Below are 11403 nucleotides of genomic sequence, written 5' to 3' on the forward strand. Positions count from 1 at the left end.
TTCTAAAAACAAAAGAATCAGAAGTAGCAAGGCGGCTCGGCCAGTAAAAGCCTACCAGCAAGCCCAGCCACCTGAGTTCAGTCTCTGAGGCCCACAGGGTAGAAGGAGAGCTCCGACTTCCACAAGGTGTCCTCTGTCCTCTTCATGTGGGCCAGGGCATGTGCATGGCCCTCCCTGACAAACAAATACACAAATAAAGACATTTAGTGAAAATCGGGTTTTTTTGTTGTTTTTGTTTTTTAAATATTTTATTTATTATTTTTATTTTATGTGTACGAGTGTATTGCCTGCATGTATGTGAGCGCACCCGTATCATGCAGTGCCGCGGAGGTCAGAAGTGGGTGTCGGATTCCCCTGGAACTGGAGTTAATGATGGTTCGTAGCCACCATGTGGGTGCTGGGAATCGAACCCAGGTCCTCTGCAAGAGCAGTCAGTGCTCTTAACTGCTGAGCCAACTCTCTAGCTCCGTGAAAAACGTTTTTAAAAAACAGTTGTTTCTCCAAAGGGAGTTTGAGCTCCTTTTTAGAAATTATTATTTTAACATTTATCTATTGTGGGACAGAGTGCACAGGAGGAGGTCAAAGGACAACTTCTGTGAGACTTAGGGACTGAAGTGGGTTGTCAGGCTTGGAGGCAAGTGTTTTCACCTGTTGTGTCATCTTGTTAGCCCTGGTTTTGAGCTCTTTCTGATGAGAAACTAACCCCAGAATCTTCTGTCATTGCTCAGTGCTCTGTCTAGTACAAGGGACTGAGGGATGAATGACAAGTTCGAGGTGTTCTTGCTCTCTCTCTCTCTCTCTCTCTCTCCCTCCCTCTCTGTTTCTCTTTCTGTCCTCTTTATTTTATTTTATTTTATTTTATTTACTTTTCTCGTCTTTTTGAGACAGGGTCTTCCTGTAGCCCCAGCTGTCCTGGAACTCACTATGTAGACCAGGTTGGCCTTGAACTCACAGAGATCCACCTGCCTCTGCCTCCCAAGTGCTGGGACTACAGGCGTGTGCCACCATGCCCGGCTTGCTTTTATTTTTTTTAACTTTTGCAAATTTTATACTCTGTGTGTGTATTTGGTCTTTTTGTTGTTTTTTGACAGGGTCTCCCTAGTCACAGCCCACCTGGAAGTTGCAATGTGAATCAGGGTGGCCTTGATCTCACAGAGATCCACCTGCCTCTGCCTCCCAAGGGCTGGAATTAAAGGTGCATGCCACCACACCCGGCGTTCATACAATATATTTTTATCATAATTAGATCCCTTCCCATGTCTGCATCCCCCTTTCTAACCTCCAGCCAAATTTTTATATATATATATATACATACACATACACACACACACACACACACACACACACACACACACACACACACACATATGCCTGTGTAGTCAAGTTTGTTTCCTCAAATGTCCTTCAGTGTGGGTTCACCCACTGGAGCCTGGTCAACCTACTAAGAGCCTCACCCTTAAACCTGACTGAATTTCCCTTTTCCAATAGTCATTGGTTACCAATAGTGCTCAGTTAAGGTTGGTATCTCTTAACCAATTCCTCATCAGAAGAGGGCTTTGGAGTCCCCTGGAACTGGAGTTAAGGATGGTTTGTAGCCACCATGTGGGTGCTGGGACTCAAACCCAGGCCCTCTGCAAGAGCGGTCGGTGCTCTTAACTGCTGAGCCATCCATCTCTCCAGTCCTATTTTTTAATTTTTTAAAAATTTATTTTATTTTATGTATATGAGTGTTTTGCCTGCATGTAGGTAAGTACATCCGTGTTGTGCAATGCCCGAGGAAGACAGAAGAGGGTATGGTATCCTCTGAAACTGGAGGTGTGGACCATTGTTAGCTGCCATGTGGGCTCTGGGATTTGAACCCAAGTCTTCTGCAAGGACAGCTGGTGCTCTTAACCGTTGAGCCATCTCTCTAGCCCCTCTTGTTTTATTTTTGTTTTTGTTTTGAGACAGGATTTCAGGTAACCCAGGCTGGTCTTTGCCTCCTGAGTTCCGAGATTACAGGTCTACACTACCATGTTCAGTCAAGCATTTTCTCTCTCTCTGTGTCTCTCTGTCTCTGTCTGTCTCTCTCTTTTTGAGATAAGGTCTTACTATGTATCCCTAGCTAAGCTAGAACTCCATATGTAAACCAGGCTGACCTCAATCTCACAGAGATCCACCTGCCTCTGCAAAGGAGTTCTGGATTAAGGGAGTGCACTACTACCATGCCGGCCCATGTGACTATTCTAAATTCTAATTAAAATTTAAAATTCACTTCCTCAGTTGCATTAGTCACATTTCAAGGGTTCAATAACCTTATGTGTCTGGTGCTGGTCACACTGAAAGGGCAGGTACAGGACATTTCCATCCAAACAGAAAGTTCTGGGACCTCTGGTAGGCTGGAGAGGACAGGAGGAAGGGCGTGATGAACCAGGAAAACAGCAGCACAGACTGAAATCTGCTGTGGAAACTTTTTTCCTACGGTACGGTGCTGAGGATGAAACTCAGGGCTTACCGCAGGCTCAGCAAGCGCTGCACTGTACCACTGAGCTACATCCCCAACACTTGTTGATTTAGAGTCAACAGCCCTCTCATTGGCTAGCGTATCACACCGCCCATTCAGGAGTGTAGAAACCACTTCCTAAGAAATCTCTGAAGAAAGGGAAACGTGTTACTGATCACATCCATGACCCTCACTTCTATGAAAGGGAAGCCCAGAACATGAAGGGGAACTGTGGCTACTAAGTTCACTTTCATTGGTCTTATGGAAACCACCAGTCCAGGGTGCTCTGCACCATGATCTCACCAGTTCGCCCAGCTTCCCTGCAGGTCACTGGTGTGTCTTGGATGTAAGACTGAAGGTTATGGGTTGGTTGAATGTGGTGGCTGGTCCCATACTCAACAGGTTGACTATGAAATGTGTACCCAACTAAGAGTAGTGGGCATGGACATGGCCGGGCTTGGTGGAGCACACCTTTAATTCCAGCACTTGGGAGGCAGAAGCAGGCATATCTCTGTGAGATCAAGGCCAGCCTGGTCTACATAGTGACTTCCAGGTCAGCCACAGCTACACAGTGAGAAATCTTGTATCAAATTAAAAAAGGGAGGGGGGTGCTGGAGAAATGGCTCAGTGGTTAAGAGCACTTGCTGCCCTTGCAGAAGACCCAGGTTTAGTTCCCAGCATGCACATGGTGGCTGACAACAGATAGGGTGCCTCCTTTAGCTTCTGAAGGCACCAGGCACACATGTGGTGCACTCACACATGCCCAGAAAATAAAAATATGTCTCTAAAAATAAATTAATAAGGGGCTGACTGCTCTTCCAGAGGACCTGGGTTTGGTTCACATGGTAGCTAACAACCACTTAAAATACCAGTTCCAGGGGATCCACAGGCACTACATGTACATACATACATGTAACAAAACACTCATACACAAGATAAAAATAAAATATTAAAAAAAAAATAAATAAATAAATTTTAAAGACTTTATAACCTCAGTAAGAGAAAATAAGAGATAAATGTATAACATCTGCATAACTACTGTTAGATAAAAGCCAAGCAGGCAATAGTCACAGAAAACATAGGAGGACTCTGGCAAAGCAAAGTTTATTTCTTAGGATCACTGGTGGCTGGCAGCTCAGCTGGGGAGAGAAAGGCAACCAGTGGCCTTGTGACTGCTGAGGAAGTTCTTATGGGAGGTTGGGGAATGTGGAAGGTGGCAAAATAATCTTTACAGTTCCAAGGGAAGTAGCTTGAACTGAGACAGCTCTTACATCAGTGGGTCTGGGTGCAGGGGCCTGTTCATCTAAAATTATCTGGGGAACAGCTTTGTGCTGAGACTGCTCTAAATGTCTGGCCAGTTCCTGTTTTGCAAGAGGGCCCTCAGGGCCTGTCTTGTGAGGTTTTTATTGCACTACAGCTTCCTCTGCAGACCTGGACTCTAACATTCCAGTCTTTTGTGTTATAGGATAAGGGGTGGTGTTTCTCATCTGGCTACTTCCTGCTGGTCAGGGTCGATGTGGGGAAGGGAAGGCTGGGGTCAGGGTCCTGTCAGGCAGCAGGGTTCTCCAGCTCATTCATCTAGACAAAGTCCTCAGTGGTCGACAGGCATTCATACACATGTGGGGGAAAGGAAAGTAACAGTTGGTTAAAGCTGGTATGAGTCAGGTGTTGAATCCTGAAAATATCCGAAGAGGCAGGCAGTGATGGTTAGCAGTAGAGTAATAGAAAGCAGGGGGCTGAGTAAGGGAGAAGCCAGTGAGTCAGTCCTGAAAAGATATCCCATTGGGGTGACTACTGGTACTGGGAAGTTCTAAGTGAGATCCTTGGCCACCTGTTGGAGGTGTTTTATATTATGCTCGACCTTACCCAATTGGTTGACGTAGTAACAGCATTCCTCGCCCAAGACAATGCAGGTACCCCTTTTTCCTGCGGTTAATAGGTCCAGGACTCACCTGTTCTAGAGGGCAACTTTGGCAAGGGAGGACAGTTGCTGTTGCAAGATCTGGATTGACTGGGATGTTGCTTCCACCACCATAGTGAGCTCCTGCTTGAGGTCCTGGATCTCCTGAGCGAGGTGTTAGGCTGAGAGCAAGGTATGTCCCAGACTCCCTGCTGCGAATCCTGTGGTGGCTACGGATGATACCAGGCTGATTCCCACCAGGACAGCTACACTAGCTGATTTTTTTGCTCTGCTCCTTTTTGTTTCTGTGGAGAGAGAATCATGGGGTTTATAGGGTTAATCTCGGTATGAGGACGACTGGAATGCAGGTATCCTTGACTGGTGGGGAGATACAGGTATATAAGTTGGAGCAGTAAAGGAAAAGCAGTCCTGGGGCGAGACCAGTATTGCCCTGGTTGTAACATTGTGGGTGGAGGAGTGGGGGCAGTTAGAGACTTGGGGGGCCCAGCACTCTGATTTATTAAGAAAAGGGGATTGTGCCACTGGGTTTAAGGAACACTGGGTATTGTTTTGACTGGTGACATTATAAACTGGAAGAGGAATCAGGAGTGAGCCCTGTAGAGGGGCACAGAGGAAGCAGGTAGATGTACTGAAGTTAGAGAAGTCCTTTAGGAGTGTCAGAGAGAGAGAGAACCCAGTCCCAGGAGAAGCTGCAGGAGGCATTAAAATGTTGGCGTGATTAGAATCACAGCATGGTCTTCCTCCCAAATGATCTCTAGATAGGGAGAGAGAAGAAATTTAGCCATCATTTAATTTTTGGATAAGAGTAGGGTTTTTCTTCTGGTTGTAGGTAGGGACTTTAGAGTTGATTAAACCAGGATTTGAAGTCTGACACCTGAGTAGCATTTCTTATTAAGAACAAAATCATCAGTGAGACATTGTCTAAAGAACATCTTATACAAACTTAAGCCTAATGTCTGGGACATTCAATCCTTTGAACTTTTAAAGAAATCTTTGGTTATACTTTAATCTTTGGTTATACTTTCCTTTTGGGTGTCTAAGACCATACAGTTGGCCCAAATAAACCAATTCATTTTTACTCTTTAAGGTCGTTTAAGGATCTGTTCCTCAGGGGTCACATGGGCTTGGGAGGAGCCCCTGGCTCCTTTATTTTACCAGTTCTGCCTATGTGAAGATAAGTCAAAGGTCCTGATCGACCATGGCTAGCTTCACTTGGAAGCAAGGAAGTAATGTTTCCTCTGTGTTGACCCTCCTCTTTGAAGACTGGACACTGATTCAAGTCCATCTGGTGGAGTATCCATGGCCTCCTTGATCAAGAGGACAGGTGACACACCACAGTTACAGGACATTTTGAGAGATACTCCATAGTCCCCTGGAACTTAGTTGACCTAGGAGGGCAAGGAACAAAAACTGTCCCTTTAAGTCCTTCTGACCAGATTAGTATAGGCCTCAAAGTCTGTTAAACACCCAAGAAGGTTAGTTACACCAATCTGGTACTTTAAATTACCATGTGCTATGTAGATAAAGCTTGGGAAAAACCCAAACATTCTCAGATAAACTTTTACTAGAGATCCTTAAACTAGTTGACTAAGCTATGACCTTGGCCTGGGGATACTAAGCAAGGCTTACCCCCTTCTAAGGCTCTAGCATCAAACTAATGTTTGGTTACATTAAAGTTTTCCTGGAGAAACAATGAGTTCACTGAGCTTACTTACAGAGATGACTGAGGGGTTGCTGAGGTGTAGGAGTGACCTGAGTGTATTTGCATTGGATGTTGACTTTTTTATAACCTCACGGGTCAAGCTCTCCCTTTGCAGCCTTTGCCTTCCCAAGATTATATACTACAGTCCTTTTCAAATGTAGGCGATCATTTGCAATTAGGGCAGAATTACGTACAGGTGGCTGAGAAGAATGGCTGAATCTCACCTGAGAGGTGAGGGTCCAGTGACCCTGCTTACCCCTTCTTTAATGAAGGGACATAAATGTCAACAGGCCCAATTGTGATGATTTTTAGTAAGGAGACACAGCTGAAGTCATGAAGATGGCAGTTATTTGACTTAGGAGTGATGTGCAGCAGCATCTTATAAACGAACATGGAATCCAAATTATATACATAATGTAATTAAGTTAATATTAACCATTTACAAACTGTGCTTTATAAGTTTTCAGATAAACCTTATAGAAAACATAAAACCATTAATAATCTTTGTTATTTTATGTAGTTTAGAGAATGGTTTACCAAAAACTTGCTTTGGGTTTTGAAGAAATGTAAACACTGGGTAGAGAAAAGTAATTGGTACATTAAACATTATCAAATTGAAGTTCACAACCTTTAGCATAATCACTTAAGGAAAACTGTGCTATAACCCTCTTCAGACTTAAATAAACTTTCTAAATCTCTCAAAATATTGAAATTTAGGGTTCCTGTGTCTGGCCAGAAAGAGTCATTGTCTAGTTTGTACTGGGGCCAGGCAGTAGTGCACAGAAACTTCAGGTGCTTAGGTCTAATTGTATCTGAAAGTCCTAGTTGCTTTAGGGAGTTGAGGAGATAAGAGGTGCAAGACCCTCAGGTTTAGACCTAGCAGTCCCCATAGTGACAGACTGTATATGGAGTGTAGAGGAGATAGAGAAGGAACTGAGCAAGTATGTAGGAGGAGACAATGAGGACCCTCTCTCCACGGGGAGCGGAGGCAGGGGTGACAGCGAGGATTCTGGGCAGGAAAGCACAGGATACAAAGAAGAAAAGGATGGGAGGGAAGAGGAGGGGGAGAGGCACAGACCTTAGGTTGTGCCAGATGAGAACGAGAACATGCAGAACCAATCGCCAAGGAAGGCGTCCCTTCCCAGGAAAGGCCTGAGAATGATTTTTTCCAGTCCCTGGAGGCAGCGTCCTGTGATCAGATCACCAGGGAGGGAAAGAGTGAGTTCCTGGACAGGAAGGCGGGCGTGTTCCTTTCCCTGGGAACAGCATCCTGTAATCAGAGAAGGAAAGAGCCTTCTGACACACCGGTGTGATTTTTCAAGCCAAGGAGTTGAGCGGAAAGCCCTGCAATGAGAGTGTGGCACAACCAGCCAGTAGAGGAAGACAGAGAACAAGAACATGGATGGGAAGAGAGACGTGGAGAGTGAGGAAGAAGGGGAATGGGAGAGTCAAGAGAAGAGAGAGAGAGAGAGAGAGAGAGAGAGAGAGAGAGATTTTGAGATTCAATGGAAGCTGAGGGAAAAGGAGCCCGAGGAGGGTGGGAGCAAGAGAAAAAGCTCTGAATCTTGGAACATGAGAAAGCAAAAATGAAGGGGAGGTGTGAGGAGTGAGGAAAGAGGGAGGGAGAGAGAGAGAGAGGAGAGAGAGAGAGAGAGAGAGAGAGAGAGAGACCAGCCCCAGTGAGAGGTTGTAAGAGCAAAGGAGAAGGGTGGAAACTTCCAGAGTCTGCCTTTCCCGTCACCCGGTCTTAGGACCCGTCCTTCGGACATGCCTCAGGTCAAGCCCATGCCTTTGTGGGGTTGGCTTTCTTTTGAAGTTACAGAGAGTATAAGTAGAACAAGGGAGAAAGAGAGAGAGTTTGAGAGCGACAGGTGGGGATGAGGAAAGATGGAGAGAGAGGTACTTAAAATTAATTTATATATTTTAGTACCAGGAACCATGTTGTAGATAAGGATTAAAGAGGGAATATTTTGACCTGAAAAAACAGTTTGTGCTAATTTAACATTTTTAGTTTGTATGAGATTTTATTTAAAAGTTAATATGATACCAAGTAAATTAATTTTAAGAAACATAAATTCATGTTGATTATGTATACATATCTATATATAAGATAGATTTTAATAAGTAAGATTTTGTAATTATTTGTTAAGAATGTGGTTTATTATTTTTAAACCAAAACACCATTGAAGTAGATAAATAAAATGAATATACCTTAAAACACCTTGAAAGTAAACTAAAACCATAAAAGGTATTTAACAAATAGGATTTTACATAGCCAGCTTAGATGTTGTTTTGTATAGAGAATTAGTATTTGAAATTTTTGTGAAACACTTAATAAACCTGTAGACACTGTTTAATAGATTTTAAAAAATATTTTCTTTATTATTTTTCTTTTTTATGTGTATGAGTGTATTGCCTGCATGTAATGTCACCCATGTCATGCAAAACTGTGGAGGTCAGAAGAGGGCTTCAGATTCCCCTGGAACTGGAGTTAAGGATGGTTCGTAGCTGCCATGTGGGTGCTGGGAATCGAACCTGGGTCCTCTGCAAGAGCAGTTAGTGCTCTTAACCACTGAGCCATCTCTCCAGCCCCTGTTTAATAGATTTTAAAATAATTAGGGTACCTGTTTATAAGGCCTTTGAACGTATCATCAAAATTTATAAATTTGTACACGTGTATTTTGATTAGGCATGTCAAAAGTAAAATGAATACTTCTTGTGTACAATAAAACAGTGAGAAAGGGAGAATGAACTAAAGAGATCAAAGTTCAAAAATTGTTTTGACACAGTACATGAAAACAATTTTCACAGACACATATAACACAATCACTTGAAATTGAGGTGTACCAAAGACTAGAATACAGAAAGGTTATGTCTCTGGTTTTTTAATATTTAAAAGCCTTAGTGGTGTAAAAGGAAGGTTAAGTTTGTCATATAGATTTGAAGTAGAATTTTTTTTCTTCCGAATAACCATTTAAGAACCCTTTCAATACCTCACAGGGAACACATGGACAAAGAAAAGTAACTAGGCAAGGCAGATTTTACTTTTATATAAAGATGTTTAAAGGAATCTGGTTAAAGAGAGACAAGCTCAGCTGTTCTAGACCATCAGGTTCAGGATGCATCAGGGCCTTCCCTGAACAAAAGTCTTACAAGGCATGCTAGGATTAAAAGATTAGAATTTCTTGTAATAAAGCAAGTTTTAAGTTTTACAGGTTTTGAAAGAGAAGACTAATATTTAATGTTTCTTACAGAAGGAGATGCCTTTACATATGAAACCCAACAAAGTTATAAGTTATTAGCGTAACTTAAATCAGAGGAGACAGGAAGGACGAAAAGGAGACATTAACAGTTTAGGTTAAGAATAAATAAAATTCAAGTAGTACTGAAAGTAATCCCATTTAGAAACAGGTTAAAATAATGTTAAAATTTAAACTCCCATTGTGGCATTACTTCCTTAGTCTGATATAAAAATGTATTGACCTTGTTATAAGACAGTAGAAGCTGTTAAAATCTGTTGCTTTTCTGTGATCTGATCAAGAATCCAAGATGAAAGTCAAAGCAAAAACTGCAAGAGGATTAGGACGTGTGATTGAACATCTGTGGTTTGTAGCCTCAAATGCCCTGAGGCAAGACAGTAAAATAGATAAAGTTTACCTGTACAATTCAGAGCACCTGTAAAAAATTCCACATGACCAAGAAATAAATAAGTTATTAGAGTTTTGGGTCCTTAGTGAGCACCAAGATGGTATAGGGAGAAAGAGTGTCCCCTAAAGGTTTAAAAAATTTTTTTACTTATAAAAGAATTTACCAAAACAGAAGCTTTAGGACATAGGCATGATGTAATGTAGTTTTAGAGCCTGCATGGAGGTCAGATACGTGGTGGGGACTGGAAAGTTTTAGAGACAATTAAAGAAGTACAAGATGCGGGGCAACCTAAAGCATTAACAAAAGCAGGATTTAAATAAGGATATAAAGAGGAAATTTTTCTCTGAAAAATTTAGAAAAGCAGGTAGACTTACAGAGGCCTAAACATTTGAAGCTGGGTTTAGAAGCAGAACAAGAGTTACAGAAAGGAGAGAGGAGAAGGGTCTGGAGCATTTTTTCCTGTGCAGAGACTCCATAACTAGAGAGAGGAGGAGAGATAGCCTAGAATAAAGGATGTATGCAAAGGAGACCTAAAATTGGATAGAACAGTATCAGAAATCATCCCGAGCAAAGTCAGGAAGAAAGACACTGGACAAGGACAAAGACAGGGAGAACCATGGAAGACAGAACCTTCCAAGCCCATGGTAAAGGAAGGGAGAAGGAATGAGTCCCATTGGGCCCAGTGGGAAGCTCCAGGAGCTCCTGAACCACCTAAGTCTTAGTGGAGAGAGAGGGAGAGGAGAGAGAGAGAGAGAGAGAGAGAGAGAGAGAGAGAGAGAAGACATCCACAGCTCTGTGAGAGAGCACTTACCCAAACTCTGTCAGAGGGTGAGGAATGCAGATGGACTCTTAACCTTGGTCCTGATGTGATGAGTGGTGGGATCCGGCATAGGCAAGCTGGTTGGAGGAGTGCATGGTCAGCATCATGGTTTGGTAAGAGGGAACCGGGTCATAAATAACCCACTCATTCCTCTTCCTGGGTTTTGGCACCATTTGTTAGATAAAAGCGGGGCAGGGGATAGCCACAGAAAACACAGGAGGACTCCAGCAAAGCAAAGCTTATTTCTTAGGATTGCTGGTGGCTGGCAGCTCAGCTGGGGAGAGAAAGCAACCAGCGGCCTTGTGACTGCTGAGGAAGTTCTTATGGGAGGTTGGGGAATGTGGAAGGTGGCAAAATAATCTTTACAGTTCCAAGGGAAGTGGCTTGAACTGAGACAGCTCTTACATCAGTGGGTCTGGGTGCAGGGGCCTGTTCATCTTCTAAAATTATCTGGGGAACAGCTTTGTGCTAAGCTCTAAATGCAGGTGCCTGGCCACTTTCTGTTTTGCAAGGGGGCCCTCAGGGCCTGTCTTGTGAGGCTTTGCTGCACTGGGGGGTCCTCTGCAGACCTGGACTCTATAACAACTACACTTGACTATCACTGTATTTGTATAAATTCCCAACTCTCACATTTTTTCATATATTAAATCTTTTTTTTTTTTGGTCTTTTTGAGACAGGGTCTTCCTGTAATCCCAGCTGGCCTGGAACTCACCATGTAGACCAGGCTGGCCTTGAACTCACAGAGATCAGGCTGGTCTTGAACTCACAGAGATCTTCCTGCCTCTGCCTTCAGTGTGCTGGGACTTAAAGGCATGTGTGACCACACCCA

The 11403-nt window shown here is 43.2% G+C and overlaps 1 long non-coding RNA gene across 1 annotated transcript; it reads right to left on the reverse strand.

Annotated features, from left to right (window-relative positions):
- Window positions 1-84: 84 nt before the first annotated feature.
- LOC108491230 lies at window positions 85-10810 on the reverse strand. The gene is made up of 3 exons (XR_001872627.2): window positions 10565-10810; window positions 4435-4687; window positions 85-174 (listed from the first exon to the last, which is right to left on the reverse strand). It is a non-coding gene; the product is annotated as an uncharacterized LOC108491230 (long non-coding RNA).
- Window positions 10811-11403: the final 593 nt, after the last annotated feature.

Source organism: Nannospalax galili, unplaced genomic scaffold, assembly GCF_000622305.1.
Source record: "Nannospalax galili isolate Female #2095 unplaced genomic scaffold, S.galili_v1.0 scaffold721, whole genome shotgun sequence".
Taxonomy (NCBI): Eukaryota; Metazoa; Chordata; class Mammalia; order Rodentia; family Spalacidae; genus Nannospalax; species Nannospalax galili.